Genomic DNA, 18,866 nt, shown 5'->3' on the forward strand with positions numbered 1-18,866 from the left:
AGGTCTTCCACAGCGGCTGCGCCAGTTTGCATTTCCACCGACAGTGCACAAGGGTTCCTTTTCTTCCACATCATGTGTTCAGCTTTAGACAATACTAAATTCCACTGGCGTTCCCATTACTTCTTAAAATACGTAGTGCATTTGATTGTAGGAAACAACATATTTTACTCTGGGCTTAGTCCGAGGATATAGGCGAGCCGCTAATGTGTGCGTAATTTGGTTTGCAGTTATACACTGCAACAAACCCTCTTTTTAGTTCATTTTCTCTCAGGGATCAGAATCCTGTTGCCTATTGCCCAATTCTTGTTGTATATGTTGTTTCCAGTTTTCGTTCTTTTTCCGGCTTTGAGGGATAATTGACAAACACAGTTGTACATATGGAAAGTCTACAACATGAGTTGATGCACATCTCCCTGGCGGAGTGATTACCGAGATCAAGATAAGTAAGCAGCCGTCACCTGACATAGCTAATTTTTGTTGTTGCTGTGAGAATGCTTGAGACCTAATCTCAGAATTCCCAAGTATGCGATACTGTATTGTGAACGGTAGTCACCATGCTTCCCATTCAGTCCTCAGAACGGATTCTTCTTATAATAACTCAAAGTTTGTACCCTTTGACTTGAATCTCCCCACCTCTCCCTCCCTCTAGCTGTTGGAAACCAGCATACTGTTCTGTTTCTATGAAATCAGCTTTTTTTAAGAATTGTTTTCATTTTTCTATTTACATATAAAAAGAAATCCATTAATCTACCACAGCCGAAGGGCGCCTGGGAGGCTCAGTCAGTTACGCATCTGTCTGCCTTTGGCTCAGGTCATGATCCCAGGATCCTGGGGTCGAGTCCCGCATTGGGTTCCCTGCTCAGTGGTGGTGGGGTGGGGGTCTGCTTCTCCCTCTCCTTCTCCCTCTGCCCCTCCCCCCTGCTTGTGTTCTCTCTTTCTCTCTCTCTCAAATAAATAAATCTTTTAAAAAAATCTACCACAGCTGGAAAGGAATTCTCCTTTATCTTCTCGCAACTTGTCTTGAATGCAGAGGTCTCAAATGAAATCTATTTATTCATAGATATTTGATGCTTTTTAATACTATTATAAAATACATTTTTAATTTTTTTTATTCTATTTACTTTTTGCTGGTATATAGAGAGGCACCATTGATTTTAAATATTACCCTGGTATCCAGTAACCTTGCTAAATTCAGTGATGAATTCTAATAATGTATCTGTGGATTATTTTTACTGTTTTAGGATACAGCTAGTCATGTAACAGAGTGCCCAGCTCTGACTGGAAGTCACAGAGAGGATTAAAGAAAGGCTTCACTGTGGTGACGATTCTCACACATAACCCTGAGTAAAAAGCAAGAGTGTGAAATTTAGAAATAAGGGAAAAGGCATTTGAGGCAGAGAGAAGAGCTGGTTTAATGACAGAAAAAATTGGGAATAAGGGATCCTGAGATTATTAAAGGACGCAGAAAGAGTGGTAGGAGATGAAACCAGAGAAATAACTGGGACCCAAGTGGTAAAAGTCCCTGTAAGTCAAACCAAAGAGTTTGGAGTTTTCCTACTGAGACTTTAGAGTCACTAACATAGTTTTAGGCAGGGGAATAAAGTGGTCAGTTTGAGACTGAAAGACGTCACTGCTGAGGCCCAAACTATCACGGATGACCACAGACGCTATGCTTGTGCAGGGTCCAGGGGATGCCATTCACATTGCTGCCGTGGAAACGGTGCCCCCTGAAATTGTGTGCCTTATGGAAGCATGGCGGATAGATTGGAGAGGTGTTCCTGGAGATAGGAAGACACTTCTGAAATAAAAACAAATCCAAAGAAATGAGAGACTGTATCTGAAAACAAGATGGTAACAGGGAGAAACTCTGACTATAAGATAAGTAAGTGTCTCAAGGTCAGACAGAAAAAGGCCTTTCTTACATAAGGAGAAGTAAGCAAAGCTAGAAAGAACTGAGACCAAGACACATGGGAGAGGTCCTCAGGAAGAACGTTCTGCATTATGATGCTGGGTCAGGCTCCGGTCAAAGTTCAGGGTCACGTGGGGAGAGGAGAATCACAAAGTCAAATTCACAAGCATTTTGTTCGTATTGACCAGTGGGGACAAACAATTCAACTAATCACTGATTAAGTAAAAGTTGGGAATTGGGAGGGTCTGTCCCTGGCCCTGTCCTAAGGTGAGTGACTAGCCTGGTTATTCCCAAGTCTTTCTAAGACATTCAGGAATCTTGGCTTCTTGTGGTCAATCATTTATTTCCTAGGACTCAAGGGGTAGGGGAATTCCTTTAACGATTGCTACTTTCAAGGATTAAACGGTTTGAGTGAAGTTCAAAATTATCATTACTGAGGAAACTTCTGTAAATGTCCAGGTAAAAAGTGGTTAGAAATTAATATATTTTAAATAAACATATTACAGGTATCCAGAATCCTCTTGGTTTTTGAACCACAACAAGTGTTAACAGAACAACATCCTTATCTTGCAGAAGAAAAAGGAGTTAATTTTTTTTTTTCATGGAGAAGATAAGGTCCCTGCTTCCAACTGTCCCAACAGGACCCCGTTTCTTTGGTTTAACCCTTTTATCCAGAGAACCCCCGATACTCTCTGCATCCCACTACCTTATTAGGGATGTTATAAGTACTCAAAGTTATAATTAATGTAAAGTATTACTGTGCGGCTTGGTACACAGTGAGCTCTCCATAATTGTTAGCTTTTTCTGCTTCCTTTGTTCTTGTTTTTCTGCTGCTGAACGAGGAATATGTTGTCACTGAGTACACAGATCCAGCCCACGGTCTATTTAATTCATGGGTATGGTAGACAAATGAATGCTAGACATATTTGATTATTAATTACTGGTCAGGTTCTCTAGAAGCATAATGCAGAGCCACTGTATACAAATCACTGTTCCAAAGGCAAGGATAAAAGATAAATTCCTGCTCGCCACCCTGCCCCGGCTGGCACACAGGCACACACACTTTTCTGCAGTGGGAACTCATGAGCGTGAATTATTTCCATCCCTTATTTCAAGTTACATGCTACAGCACTGTCTCCTGTTATAATTCATTGTCTGCAAGTTGCTGGGCGGTCACAGGCAAACTTTTTCTACACTTTCTATTGTACTATTACTTCTAGTAATCACCTCTAATTATGCCTCCAACTGAGACAATTAGTAAGTAATTACAAATTCCTTTTCGCATGATTTTCATTGGTGCTATTTAAATCTGAGAAGCTGTGTTAATTTTGGTGGCTTTTAATAATTTCTCTCTTTTCCTTCCTCCACCCCCCCCCCAAAAAAAAGGTTTGGTGTTCTCAAAAGCTTCCTTAAGAGTCATTGCATGTTAATGAAATGCATGCAATAAGCAAGACTGATTTTCTAGAGGAAAAACCAGACTACCTCTGTGAAACCACTGAGACCATAGAGTAGTTACAAGTTGTATCTGAACAGAGAAAGGACCCTGAGGCATTCCATAAATATTTTTTTAGATTCGTAATAATTGAATGCATTAGCTGGACAGGGTCATATTGAACCACCCATCCATACATCTGTTGGTATTTTTCTTGAGAGAAAATTTTTAAAAAGAAAAAAAAAAAAACAGAAAAATGCTCCTATGCTCAAATATCCTGCCATTAGCTATGACTGCATGTGCCCTGAGTCCTAGGTGCTCTTATATGTAGAATTGAAACAGCAGTTGATTCTGCTGTCACAACACATGCAATCACACCCCAGTTCAAACCAATGAGATGACATATTTAATTTAGACTCTCGCTCTCGAAGAGATCATCCAAGAGCTTACCAGAATTTTTAAATAATCTCCGAAATTAGAATGTGCACTTTACCGAGATCCCAGGTGAGGCAAATGCCTATTGAGTTTGAGAAGCCCTGCACAAGTCCGACTACATACATCCCAGTCACCCGAAAACAATGCCACTACTAGGCTCCCAGGCCGGATTTGCTGGAAGCAGCTCTTCGGAGGTGAAATCTAGGAATTGCCAAAAAATGTAAAAGATGATTTTGATAAAGTGCTAAGACTTGGAATTACTGATCTAATTTGCTAATTTACTCAACCACTTACCTACACTTTAGAAAAGCAGACTGAAAAAATAAAGATACTAAATTCTATCTACTTCCACAGGCAAAGATCCAAATATAGAAAATAGCTCAGTAGGGTGAAGTCAATACTTGTATAAACAGTGTTATCTTAATAATTTTTGGAAGGGAGAAATAAATGAAAGAGTCCTTGGTGACTAAGTAGTGATCAGTCCATATTGCTAAAATTTCAGTGGATCATGTACAGAACATGGGTTATAGTTGGTTAAGAAAAACTACAGCTAAGTGACACAGACTTACTTGAATATAGTGTGAATACTAGAACCCAGAACATAATCATTTATTTATTTTTATTTCCTCTCATGTATTTATTCTGACAAATATTTTCTTTCATTGAATGCATCCTAAGTGCGGACCTCTCCACCAGGCACTGAATAGACATGTAAAACTCGGAATGCAACATAAATATTCTCACAACTACTTTCAGATCAATGAGATCGGATAGATCCCTTGCTTGGATAATACTATAATTTTAGCAAATGACAGAGTAAGCAGAGTGACTCAACCCTTACTTTACTTCTCTCTCCTCTGCCATTAAGAACAATATACTAACAGGAAAGGATAGCTCAAACATTGTATAAAAGGAATTAAAACCCAAAAAGGAAATAAATTATTAAGAAAACACATAGTTATTACAAATTGTCATGCCTGCAAAATTACCTGCCAATGCATGCCAGAAACTTGCAGGTGTGTTCCCAGAAATAGAGTAAGTGTTGAGAATGTTAAAATCATAAGCGATGTTTGCTTTAGGGTTTTGACTCCATGTATTTCGCCTTTTCCACTACACTATGCTACCACTACATCCCCTCAATATTCTTTACCTGAATTTCCTCAACAAATTCTTTCATTACAAACAGCATGAAATGGCTTGTAACCTGGTTGCACTGAAACAATTATTAATTTAAAATTATGGGATACTGCTTGTGAGGTCTTAAATGTGTTATTAATCGTTTACATTCAGTGGCATAGTGGAGCTCGTTCCAACGGTCCCAGACAAGCTGATTACGTGTATCTCCTCCCAACCTTGGGTTCATTGACATCCCACTGGATAACTTGACATTGGCCATGTTGGCAATATTTACAGTATGGAAATCAGTAAGTGCTACAAGTGAGGGTCCTTTTTTATTTTGAGAGCTGGTTTATCAACACATCATTAGACATATTGAGTATGAGTGTGTTGGTTAAGACCAAAAAAAAAAAAAAAAGCACTACAGAAACAAAAATTCAGGGAAACCTAAAATTTGTTTAATTTCTTTTCTTCCCCATTACTAGCACTTTTTTGTTTTCCAGCTGCTATGATTCGAGAGGAGACCTTTATAGTTTCCTGGATAAGATATTGCAATAACCCTCTTAATTCTTGCAACTCTATGGATTAAGTTATTGTTGTAACTCCATAAGTTAATTATGGACTAAAATGTTGATGAAAAATTTATAAAGGGATTCGTTCACTTTAAATTCTTTTATATGTGGCATCTTTTTAAAAATCGAAGCATAATTAACATACAATGTTACAGTAATTTCATTTATATAACGTTGGTTCAATAATTCTATACATTAGTCAGTGCTCACCACTCTAAGGATAGCCACCATATACCATTATCACAATATTATTGACTGTGTTCCCTATGTTGTACTTTTTACCACTATTATTAATTTTATAACTAGAAGTTTATAACCTTTTAATCTCTTTATCTGTTTCACCTAGTCCCCCACCCCCACCCCTTTGACAACCACCAGATTGTTCTCTATATTTAGAAGTCTGTTTTTGTTTCTTTTTTTGTTTCATTTTTTGGGTTCCACATATAAATGGAGTTATATGGTATTTGTCATTCTCTGACCTATTTCACTTAGCGTAATACACTCTAGGCCCATCCATGCTGATGTAAATAGGAAGATCTCATTCTTTTATGACTTGAGTAATATTCCTGTGTGTGTGTGTGTGTGTGTGTGTGTGTGTGTGTGTGTATTTCATTGATAGTGGAATTATTGGATCATACTGTATTCTATTTTTGATTTTTTGAGAAACCTCCGTACTGTTTTCCATAGTGGCCGCACCAGTTTGCATTCCCATCAGCAGTGCACGAGGGTTCCCTTTTCTCCACATCCTCACCAACACATGTTATTTCTTATCTTTTTGATGCTAGTCATTCTGACAGGTGTAAGGTGATATATCATTGTGGTTTTGATTTACATTTTCCTGATGTCTGGTGATGTTAAGTATCTTTTCGTGTGTCTGTGAGCTCTCTGTAATGTCTCTTTTGGAAATATGTCTGTTCAGGTCCTCTACCCATTTTTAATAGAATTGGTTTTTTGGTTTTGTGTTATATAAGTTCTTTATGAATTTCTGATATTAACCCTTTATTGGATATCTCACTTACAAATATCTTCTCCCATTTGGTAGGTTGCCTTTTCATTTTGTTGATGGTTTCCTTTGCTGTGCAGAAGCTTTTTATTTTGGTTTAGCCCCAGTAGTTTATTTTTGCTTGATTTCCCCTTGCCTCGTATTTAGAGACAAGAGACATATCAGAGACATATCTAGAAAAATGTTGCTAAGGTCAGTATCCAAGAGATTACTGCCTATGTTTTCTTTTAGTTTTATGGCTTCAGGTCTCAAATTTAGGTCTTTAATCTGTTTTGAGTTTATTTTTGGGTATAGTGTAAGGAAGTGACCCAGGTTCATTCTTGTGCATGTGTCTGTCCAGTTTTCCCAGCTCCATTTATTGAAGATTCTGTCTTTCCCTCATTTTATGCTCTTGCCTCCTTCATCATAGATTAATTGACCATATAGGTATGGGTTTATTTCTAGACTCTCTATCCTGTTCCACTGATCTCTGTGTATATTTTTGTGCCAGTACCATACTATTTGAATTACTATAGCTTTGTAGTATATCTTGAAATCTGAGATTTTGATATCGCCAGGCTTGTTCTTTTTTCTCAAGTTTGCTGTGGCTATTCGAGGTCTTTTATGGTTCCATAGAAATTTAAGGATCAGTTGTTCTAGTTTTATCAAAAACAGTACTGGTATTTTGATAGGGATTGCAATGAAACTGTAGATTGCTTTGGGGAGTATGGACATTTTAATCACCTTCTTCATTCTTTGAGCATGGTATATCTTTCCATTTGTGTAGTCATCAATTTCTTTCATCAGTGTCTTACAGTTTTCGAAGTGTAGGTCTTTCACCTCCTTGGTTAAGTTTATTCCTAGCTTTTCTGTTCTTTTTCATACAATTGTAAATGGGATTGTTTTCTTAATTTCTTTTTCTGCTACGTTGTTAGTAGTGTACAGAAATGCACTCGATTTCATTATTATAATTTTGTGCCTGCAATATTCCTGAATTCAGTAGTCAGATCCAATATTTTTTGGTGTTTGGAGTTTTGTATATGTAGTATCATGCTATCTGCAAATAGTGACAACCTTACTTCTTCCTTACCAATTGGATGCCTTTTATCTCTTTTTCTTATCTGATCACTCTACGTAGGACTTTTTTTTTTTTAATGATTTTTTATTACATTATGTTAGTCACCATACAGTACATCCCCGGTTTCTGATGTAAAGTTCGATGATTCATTAGTTGCATATAACACCCAGTGCACCATGCAATACGTGCCCTCCTTACTACCCATCACCGGTCTATCCCATTCCCCCACCCCCCTCCCCTCTGTAGCCCTCAGTTTGTTTCTCATAGTCCATAGTCTCTCATGCTTCATTCCCCCTTCTGATTACCCCCCCCCTTTCTTTATCCCTTTCTTCCCCTACCAATCATCCTAGTTCTTATGTTCCATAGATGAGAGAAATCATATGATAGTTGTCTTTCTCTGCTTGACTTATTTCACTTAGCATTATCTCCTCCAGTGCCGTCCATGTTGCAGCAAATGTTGAGAACTCGTTCTTTCTGATAGCTGAGTAATATTCCATTGTATATATGGACCACAACTTCTTAATCCAGTCATCTGTTGAAGGGCATCTCGGTTCCTTCCACGATTTAGCTATTGTGGACAATGCTGCTATGAACATTGGGGTGCCTATGGCCCTTCTCTTCACTACGTCTGTATCTTTGGGGTAAACACCCAGTAGTGCAATGGCTGGATCATAGGGTAGCTCAGTTTAACTTCTAGTACTATGTTGAATAGAACTGGTGAAAGTGGACATCCTTTGTCCTGTTCCTGATCTTTAGAGGAAAAGCTCTCAATTTTTCACCAATGAATATGATGTTTGCTTTGTGTTTTTCATAGATGGCCTTTATTATGTTGGAGTATGTTTCCTGAAAACCCAATTTGTTGAGCGTTTTTATCATGAATGGATGTTGTATTTTGTCAGATGCTTTTCGTGTGCGCTGTGAGAGGATCATGTGTTTTTGTCCTTTCTCTTATTAATGTGATGTATCACATTGATTGATTGGCAAATATTGAACCATCCTTGATTCCTAGAATAAATCTGATTTAATTGTGGTAAATGATTTTTGTAATGTATTGTTGAATTTGGCTTGCTAATATTTTGTCAAGGATTTTTGCATCTATGTTTATCAAAGATAGTGGCCTGTAGTTTTCTTTTTTTTGTAGTGTCTTTGTCTGGTTTTAATAATAGGGTAATGTTGCCTTTGTAGAAGGAATTTAGAAGTTTTTTTCCACTTCTACTTTTTGAAATAGTTTGAAAAGAATAGGCATTAACTCTTCTTTAAATGTTGGTAGAATCTGGTCCTAGACTTTTTTTTGTTAAGAGTTCTTTGATTACTGATTCAATTTTGTTACTGCTAATTGACCAGTTCAAGTTTTTTATTACTTGGTGATTCATTTTTGGAGAATTCTACGTTTCTAGGAATTTATCCACTTCTAGGTTGTCTAATTTGTTGGCATATAGTTTTTCATAATATTCTCTTAAAATCCTTTGTAGTACTGTGGTGTCAAATGTTATTTCTCCTTCATTTCTGATTTTAATTTAGGTTCTCTTATTTTCTTTATGAGTCTTGCTAAAGGTTGATCAATATTGTTTATCTTTTCAAAGACTGAGCTCTCGGTTTCATTATATTTTCTACTATTTTTATAGTCTTTATTTCATTTATTTCTACTCTAATCTTTATTATTTCCTTCCTTCTACTGGCTTTAGGCTCTCTTCCTTTCTTGCTTCTTTAGCTGTAGGCTTAGGTGGCTTATTTGAAAATGTTCTTGTTTCTTGAGAAAGGCCTATACTGTTATAAAATTCACAATTTGAATGTATTTTGCTATAACCCAAAGAATTTGTACCATCATGTTTTCATTTCATTTGTATGCATGTATTTTTTGATTCTCTCTTTGATTTCTTGGTTAACCCATTCATTGTTTAGTAGCAGTTGATTGTCCTCTGTATGTTTGTTTTTCTTCCAGATTTTTTCTTATGATTGACTTCTAATTTCATCCCGTATGGTTGGAAAGCTCCTTGATGTGATTTCAATCTTCTTAAATTTATTGAGACTTGTTTTGTGGCCCACCATGTGATCTATCCTGGAGAATGTTCTTCGTGCACCTAAAAAGAATGTGTATTCTATGGTCTGGAATAGAATGTCCTGTATATATCTGTTAAGTCCATCCAGTCTAATGTGTTGTTCAAACCACGGTTTCCTTGTTAATTTTCTATCTGGATGATATACCTGTTGATATTAAGTGAGGTGTTAAAGTCCTCTACTATTATTGTGTAACTGTCAACGTTTCTTTCCCTATGTCTGTTAGTATTTGTTTAACGTATTTAGGTGCTTCAATGTTGAAGTTATTTATAATTGTTATTTATAGTTATAGCTATATATATATATATAACTATATATAGTTATATATATTATTTATATATATTTAATTTATAATTTAATTTATAATTGTTATATACACTTGTATGATTGATCCCTTTATCATTTTGCAGTGCCCTTCATTGTCTCTTGCTAAAAGTCTTAGTTTTAAAGTCTATTTTGTCTGATGCAAGTATTGCCACTCCAACTCTCTTATCCCCCCACCCCACCACCAGTTGCAGGGTATATGTTTCTCCAACCTTTCATTGCCTCGGTATGTCTTTACGTCTGAAGTGAGTCTCTTGTAGGCAGCATGTAGATGGGTCTTGTTTTGTTTTGTTCATGCAGTTTTCCTATTTCTTTTGTTGAAGCATTTGGTCCATTGCATTGAACGTAATTTTTCATAGGTAGGTACTTACTGCCTTCTTATTAATTGCTTTCTTTTTTTGTTTGTTTGTTTTTTGGGATTTTGTAGGGTTTTTGGTTTTGTTTTTGTTTTTTTGTTTTGTTGTTGTTGTTGCTGTTTGCTCTTCTCTATTCCTTTTATCTTCTTTCGTTCTGTTCCCTTGTGGTTTGATGGCTTTCTTCAGTGTTATGCTGAGATTCCTTTCCCTTTATTTTTCGTGTACCTAGTACAATTTTTGATTTGTGCTCATCAGTGAGTTCGTGTAGAACACCTTACATGTACAGCAGTCTGTATTAGGCTCATGGTTGCTTAAGTTTGAACACGTTCTAAAAGCACTAAATTTTTACTCCCCCCCCCACACACACATTTTGTGTATATAATTGCATATAGTACATCTTTTTATTTTGCATATCTCTTGACTAACTTTTCCTCTTCATAATTTTCATAATTTCTTACCTTTTCGTTCCACTTCAAGAATTCCCTTCAACATTTCTTGTATGGCTGGTTTAATGGTGATGACCTTTAAATTTTATGCCTGGGGAAACTCTTCATTTTTCTTTCTAATCTAAATGATAAATTTGCCAGGTAGACTATTCTTTTTTTTTTTTTTTTTAAAGATTTTATTTATTTATTCGACAGAGATAGAGACAGCCAGCGAGAGAGGGAACACAAGCAGGGGGAGTGGGAGAGGAAGAAGCAGGCTCATAGCGGAAGAGCCTGATGTGGGGCTCGATCCCATAACGCCAGGATCACGCCCTGAGCCAAAGGCAAGCGCTTAACCGCTGTGCCACCCAGGCACCCCCAGGTAAACTATTCTTGATTGTAGATTTTTCCTTTCAGCACTTTGAAAATATCATGCTATTCTCTCTGGCATGCAAATTTCTACTGAAAAATCAGCTGATAGCCTTATGGGGTTTCCCTTATATGTAAATGTTTTCTCTTGTTACTTTTAAAATTCTCTCTTCATCAGTATTTTCTGCCATTTTAATTAATACGTGTCTTGGTATGTACGTCCTTGGGTTCATCTTGTTAAGTGCTCTCTGTACCTTCTGGACATGGATGTGTTATGGGTTTTTCTTCCCAGATTAGAGGATTTTTCAGCTATTATCTCTTCAAATAAATTTTCTGCCCTCTTTCTCTTCTGGGTTCCCTGTAATGCAAATGTTACTATTCTTGGCAATGTCACTGAGATCCCTTAACTTATTCTCATTTTTTATTCTTTCTTCTTTTTGCTGTTCACCTTGGTGGTTTTCCATTACCTTGCCATCCAGATCACTGATTTGTTCTTCTGCATATTTTAATCTGCTGTTGCTTGCCTCTCGTATATTTTTTATTACATTTATTAGAATTCTTCCCTTCTGACTGGATCTTTTTTATATTTTCTCTTTCTTTGTTGAAGTTCTCATTGAGTTTATCCACTCTTTTCTCAAGTCCAGTGAGTATCTTAACGACCATTACTTCAAATTCTTTATCAGGACATATTGCTTTTCTCCAGTGCCTTTAGTTCTTTTATTGTGATTTTGCCCTGTTCTTGAATTTGTGACGTATTCCTCTGTCTTACAATTTTGTCTGTCTGTATGTGTTTCTATGTCTTAGGTAGGTGAGATATGTTGCCTGGTCTTGAGAATAGTGGTCTTGTGTGGGAGAGGTCCTGTAGTGCTCTCTAGTGCAACCTCCCCGGTCACCAGAACCAGGCGCTTAAGGATGCCCATGGTGTGGGCTGCCTGCACCCTACTACTGTAGTCAGCCTTCATTGCCTTCACCCCAGCTGGCTGAAATGACCTACTTTGCCTTCTCTGGGTGTACGACAACATTTGTTGCCCGTGCTGTTGAGAGATCTGTCTGAGGCCATCCACTGAGACACTCTAGTTAGGGGTGGAATCAGCAGTCAGCCTAGATTATGCAGGTATCCTGTCTGCTACAGTTGCTGGAACACCAAAGGGTAGGGCTTGTTCCGTACGTGGCCAGCCGAGAGGCCCTCCTCGGTGAGTGGGGCTGGCACTCAGACTAGCTGTCCACATTAGCCTCTGCCACAGCTGCTGAGCACTGAAGGGCGGGGCTTGCTCTCTGGGCCACCAGCTAAGAGGCCACACTGCTGGAATGGGGGGATACTAGTGTATGGTGTTAACTCTCTCCCTCTCCAGGGCCGGAGTTACTTTAGAGTGGTGCTGGTCCCTCCTGGGACTGCGTGCAGGGCCCATTTTGGAGGGATGCCTGCCAAGGCAAGGATGTTGGGCAGGTCTGCAGGGAAGCACCGTGGCAGGGCAGAACAGCCCCCTGCAAGTATCTGGTTATCTAGGCTGGAGAGGCAGAGAGAAATGGCACCCATGGCACTATTGTCCCTGGAGAAATTTCCTGAAGATCCTTGCCCTCCAGCACACATTCTTAGATTAGTCAGTAAATCTTCTTCACGTCACCTCGGGCACTTTGTAAACTGTTGCTTCTGGCTATGTCTTGGGCTGAGGGACTTATTATGTTGACTATTTAAGGGCAGGCGCACCATCTCGTTTCACCCTCTAGCTCTCCCACAATTAAGCTCCACTGGTTTTTAAAGCTCCCACAGTTAAGCCCTGCTGGTTTTCAAAGCCAGATAAGATGGGGACTCATCTTCCCAGTGTGGGTCCCCTGTGCCGGAGGTGCCTGGTGTGGGGTCTGAGTCTCTTGCTTCTCCATGCTTATAGTGCCCCTCCCAGCTGTGTTTAGTCCCATCAGGGGTTTGGTTCCCAGCCCCAGCTCTGCCCCTCCTAGCCTTTTTGATGTGGTCTCCTTTCTAGGATTAATTGTAGAAGGTCTATTCTATGAATCTTAACATTGTTTTCAGAGTTATTTGCGTAGATGTAGATGTTACCTCAGTGTGTCCATGGAACAATTTGATCTCAGGACCATCCTACTCCACAGTCTCCCTGGCGCCCTTCCCCCACGTCCGGCATCTTTTGTTCAATGTTAGGTTATTAACATTTATCCATATTATTGCATTAAACTAGAATTTATTCATTTTCATTGCTGTATAATATACTTTATAATATACAACATTTTTTCCCAATTACTCTTGATAGACTTTTGAATTGTATCCTGTTTGGTGCTATTACAACTGCACATTTATATGTATTTTTATTGGCTAGAGCCAGGACTAAAACACCTGGGTCAAAGGGTATGTGTTTGTTTCAATGTTAGTAAATCCTGCTAAAGAGTTTTTGAAGGTGCTGTAGCAGTTTACATTCCTGCTCAGCAATCTATGAGAGTTAAGTTACTCTATACTCTCATATATACTTGGTATTGCCAGTCGTTTGAATGTCAGTCATTTTGGTGAATTCATGCTAGATTGTCGTGCTGGTGAGCGAGGAAGAAGACCATCTTTTCAGTGCTCATTGGCCATTTGGATGTGCTCATTTTTGAAGTTCCTCTTCAAGGTTGTTGTGGGGTTTTTCTGCCAATTTTTCAAATGATTTTACTTTTTCTATTGATTTGTGGAAGTTCTTTATATCTTTTTAGAAATGAGCCTTTTATCAGATGTAATTATTGAGAGTGTGTTCTAATTTGTGGATTTACCTTGTCACTCCCTTAGTGGAATCGTTCTAGTAATGGAGATATTTCAATATTAACATAGTCAAAATAATGTTTTTTGTTAAGATTAAAAAATAAAAATATAAATATTATGTTTTAAGCTTTACCCTTCATGTTTAGATTTAATTTCACATGGAGTTTTATGTTTCATTATGAGCTAAAATTGATTTCTACCTCCCCCATAGATAACTAATTGTTCCAGCATTATTTTCTGAACAACTTTTATCTATAACACTAACTTTTATAATCAAATGTCCATATATGTATGGACTTATTTCTAGACTCTCCAGTCTAAATCACTGGCTTATTGTTTATCTCTACAGAAATAGCATATGACTTAATGTAATTCATGATACATCTTGATATGTGACATCGTGTGTCTTCCATACGTGCTCATCTTCATCAAGATTGTCTTAGTTATAGGTGAACTTTGAGTTTACATATACATTTTAGAAATGGCTTGCCAATTTACACACACACACACACACACGCACAAGCACACACACCCTGGAATTGTGAGAGAAATCGTATTGAGGCTGTGTTTTTCTTTTTCCCTAGGTTTTAGAATCAAGATTACACAGGTCACATACAACATTTGGTAAGTGTTCTGTTCTTACTTCTCTCTAGAAAATATTAATAATGGTGATGTCATAATTTCATTAACTGTTCATTAGAAATCATCAAACATTTGCAACAAAACACCTGAGCATGGAGTTTTCTTTTGGGGAAGGTTTTGAATAATGAATACAATGTATTTCATAGATATAAGAGTAATCTGATTTTCTCTTTCTTTGGGGGACAGCATATTTGGTAAGTTGTGTTTTTCTAGGATTTTTGTCCGTTCCATCCATGTAGCCAGAAAGTTTTTCACTTTATCCTTACAGTATTACTTGTTTATTACTTATTGTTTCTTACCTTCATTATTTTTTTCCTTCTATTTTTTGGGGTTAATTTTCTGTTCTTTTCCCAATTTCTTGATATGGATGCTTAGATAATTGATTGTAATTTATAATGTACCCACGTGCATCTATAAATCTCTGAGCATAGATTTAGGTATTTATCATTTGTTTTCAGATGTGTTGTTTTCATTATGATTCAGTTCAAAATACTTTTTAATTCTCATTGTGATTTCTTCATTGAATCATGAGTTATTTAAAAGTACCTTTTAGAATTTCCAAATATGATAACATTTTCTAGTTTTGATTTTTAATATCATTCCATTCTACAGTAGTCAGAGAACATACCTGGTATGAATTGAATCTTCCTAAATCTGTTCAGACTTACTATCTTTTATATTGTCAATTTAGTAAATGTCCCATGTGCACTTAAAAAGAACGAGTATTCTAGAAATTTATATACAGTTTTGTACATAGTGCATTAGGTCAATTTTGTAAATATGGTGTTCCATGTTTAGTCTTGGTGACTTTTTGTTGTCTTCTTGGTCTATAAGTTACTGAGAAAAGTGTGCTAAAATATTCCACTACAAATGTTGCACATTTCTCCTTCTATCATTTAATTTTTCCTTTTTTCATTAGTTTGCTTTAGTATTATAAGCATCATCATAAATTAGCACCTTGAAGTTTTAGATGTGAAGTCAAATAGGTTATGAAGCAGATCTCTTCATTTCAATCTTTTATCAAATAATCATAGCTATGCTGTACTTTATCTTGATGACACAGTATGGTGGGCAGAAATGACCACTTTCCTGATCCTGCTCAATGGAAGCTCGTAGTTGTACTTAACAGACACTAATCCAGATATCTGCAAGCTAGAAAAGACTAGATTCAGGGTCACTGCTGGGGGATGGCACTGGTGATGGCGAGAGTTCAGGTTTTGCTGCTCATTCCGTGTACCAAAATGTCTATGGTACTACCATAGAACCATTGGCCATGGGTCAACTACAAATGAAGGGTCCAGGGGAAAATAATGTTTCCTTAGGCTGCCATGGCAACACTAAAATATAAATTAGCAACAAAACTTACGTAGTTCTTAGGCATGAAGAAAACCTTAAATATTGGGTATAATTCACAGAGCTCCTTAAAGACAGAAACTATGCCCTATGGATTATTTCGGTCTTAGCGCTGAATCTTCTCCTGGCATTTGGTGACAGTCCATAAATATTTTTTGAAGGAAATTCTTAGTCCTGCCTGAACAGAAAGGAAAGAAAAGTAAGTCACATTTCAGTGAGCCTGGAAACCCATGACAGCACAAGTGGGTCTCTAAGGCTTCAACAATCTCAAGAAATAACACATTTTCTCTAGCAGAATACAAAAACCGCAAGACTAAAGCTACCTACACTAGGGTAACCTCTCCTTTGACTATCTTCCTATGTCTTAGATGAGTGGAGAAAAAGGTTACATTCATCAGTCCTGGAAATTGGATCACCTTGCCCAAGGTAATTCTAGGCAGCTTAATGATTCATCTTTCTTTCTCTTCCTCTTCTCCTGGTGTGCAAACTTAAAATGGCTGCATCCATTCTCAAGAATGACTAATGGAATTTCAAAGGAGCAAAGATATATTTAACCTAGATCCCCACAGGTTAGTCTCCATTGTAATATATTTTCAGAGATAATTGTTTTAAAAGTAATACGCCCTTTGTAAAAAGCACCCTGATCGTGTAATCTCGGTCCTTAGGAAGAGAGCGGAGTCTAAGCACTTCAAGAGTGCAAGACTCGTGTGGTTCTGTCACACAGTGAGCGATTGACACGGAACTTGTGAGCCAGGTGCATCTTCCACTCGGTGCTCTTGCTCTGTTTCCTTGCCTCCTGCCCTCTTCTCTTTCTTGTTCCCCCCTCCTCCCTCCTTTTCCTGTCACTGTCTCTCTCTCTCTCCCTCCTCCACTCCTGCCTTGCCTTTATACTAAATTCTGAATAATGTGCTCCTCCACCCACCCCAGCCCCCATTCCCCAACACACACTATTCCCTGCTTCTTGTTCTTGTTCTTTCCTTTGTTAAAACTAATTGAACCAAGATGTTTAAAACTACCTATTGCATCTTTTCTTTTCTTACTTTTTTAAGGTAACATTTATATATTAACAATGGCTTTTATTTGAATAAACCCGGAGTGGAGAATACCTTTAATCTAGCAAGACACAGTAATGCTACAGGGACAAGCGTGAACATTTACATACTAGAGAGAGAGAAGTACACTTATCAAATTGCTACACATTAAGCAAATGGGTGGAGAGAATAAAATAATCCAGGCTGTTTTGTTCATATTATCTCAGCTATCTGCGTGATAAAGACCTCAGTGGCACAGTTTGTTGGGAAAGGCATGAATTCCCATAAAGGTAGCTTTCTCTCAATGTTTTAGGATTACCTGGGGCTCCAAAAGAACAATCGGTGTCCTAACCCCAATGTTTACCTCAAATTGCCTTTTTCATGCATATGTTTCTCATTCATTTGACTCAACTAGAATATTTTTCTTCAGTCCTTGTATCCACAGAGTGATAGAGCCTTAGATTCCTCTTTTATAAACTAGGAACAACAGTTATTTTAAAGGGTTACTTTGAAATTTTAGTAGAAAAACGGATATAAAGCTTCTAGCCTACCCTAGTGCAGAGCAGACACTCCGGTAATGGAGGTAGTGTTCCCACCCTCTGGTCCTTCAAAGTGCTCTTTCCCACCTCTGATCACCATAATCACTGCCTTTCTACCTGATCGGCTTTCTAGAATACTGTAAAAAGAATTTTTTTAAAAAGGTGACCACTTGTATAGTGGGGCCCTGGAACTGAAGGAGAGTATGTTTTCTCATATCTCCTCTGTATTCTTTGGAACTTCTGAAGGGACAAGTAAAGAAATCGTGTTCAGCTTTGACAGTATAGGCCAAGTGAGCTGAAGAGAATTTCCCGTAGCTGTTCAATATTTGCGTCTTCATGACAAAATTCGGTATCCCCAGTGTACACGAGAGAATTTTTCTGTAGCCTTTTTATGGAGATCCACTGTGGAGGCCCGTGTACTGACATCTGTAAATTTGGTCATGATCTCTCAGCAGAAATGACGGCCTGGAGATGACTGTCTTTTAAGTAGAAAGTCAGCCGGGTTGCCAAAATATTTTCATAGACCGAGACAGGCGCCATTCACCCTGCTGTTTCAAAGAGCTTCCTATAATTGTTGACTTTTTTTTTTTTTAAAAGTCACTAGAGGAAACAATTCAAAGAGTAGAATTGCTATGACCTTTCTTCAGAAATCACCTCTCTCAGGGAAACGCCAGCTGCTTCCGTTGGTTTGTAGTTGTCTCATCTGTGTCTGGCAGCTGGCCCTGCTAAATCTCGATGGTCTGCCTCTGAGTGAGTTGTGTCCCACCCACCAGATGGTCTTGAATCTGGGCACTGTATGTTCACAGTTTTGGACAAAGTTCTAGTCTAAGTACCGCCAAACTACAGAGAGATGAAATTTGGCTTACTTACATGCGGGCAATGACTTACGCTGAAAAATTTGCTGGGTGGAAACTGACTGGTTGTAATATTAATACTTAGGTCTCTCTTGCCTTGCTGCTGTGAGTCAAACACTAAGCCAGTAATGCCCTGAGACTCCTCTGATTTCCCAAGAATCATTGTCCTTGCCTCCTGTCACCCAAATCCATTGCAATGACAAATACCTTCCAAATCCCTATTGAATACACTCATGTCTCTCCATCTCCACTCTCTGTCCCAACTACCATGGTTTCTACTTCGGTCTACTTTAATGTCACCTGCCATCCACCATCCACTCCTGGCCCCTCGACTCATCTCCTGAGCGTAGTAGTGAGAGTGATCCCTTAGAACGTAACTGGGATTGTGTCATTGCTGAACCTGACACCCCTTAATGATGTCTTTCACTTAACTCCAAACTTATCATGGTGTCCCTCATCTTCTCCTTCACTGGAATGTAAATTGAATGAGGAAGAATTTATATCTGTCTTGCTCACAACTGAATTGTAGAACCCAGAATTAATTAATACGGTAAGTACTTGATAAATATTTCAAATCTATTTGCTGCTTAGCAGGGTCACTATCCCCAGGTTAGAACTCCAGTTGAGTTCTTCCTCTTATTCTCT

The 18,866-nt window shown here is 38.0% G+C and overlaps 1 long non-coding RNA gene across 2 annotated transcripts in view; it reads left to right on the forward strand.

Annotated features, from left to right (window-relative positions):
* LOC125282454 (uncharacterized) overlaps positions 1-18,866 on the forward strand; it is a 406,235-nt gene that overhangs the window by 278,172 nt on the left and 109,197 nt on the right. For both annotated transcript variants that reach the window (XR_008960914.1, XR_007189607.2), the window contains exon 3: positions 14,387-14,426. This is a non-coding gene — a long non-coding RNA (uncharacterized LOC125282454). The remainder of the gene's footprint in view (positions 1-14,386; positions 14,427-18,866) is intronic.

The sequence above is a fragment of the Ursus arctos genome, unplaced genomic scaffold (genome assembly GCF_023065955.2).
Source record: "Ursus arctos isolate Adak ecotype North America unplaced genomic scaffold, UrsArc2.0 scaffold_22, whole genome shotgun sequence".
Taxonomy (NCBI): Eukaryota; Metazoa; Chordata; class Mammalia; order Carnivora; family Ursidae; genus Ursus; species Ursus arctos.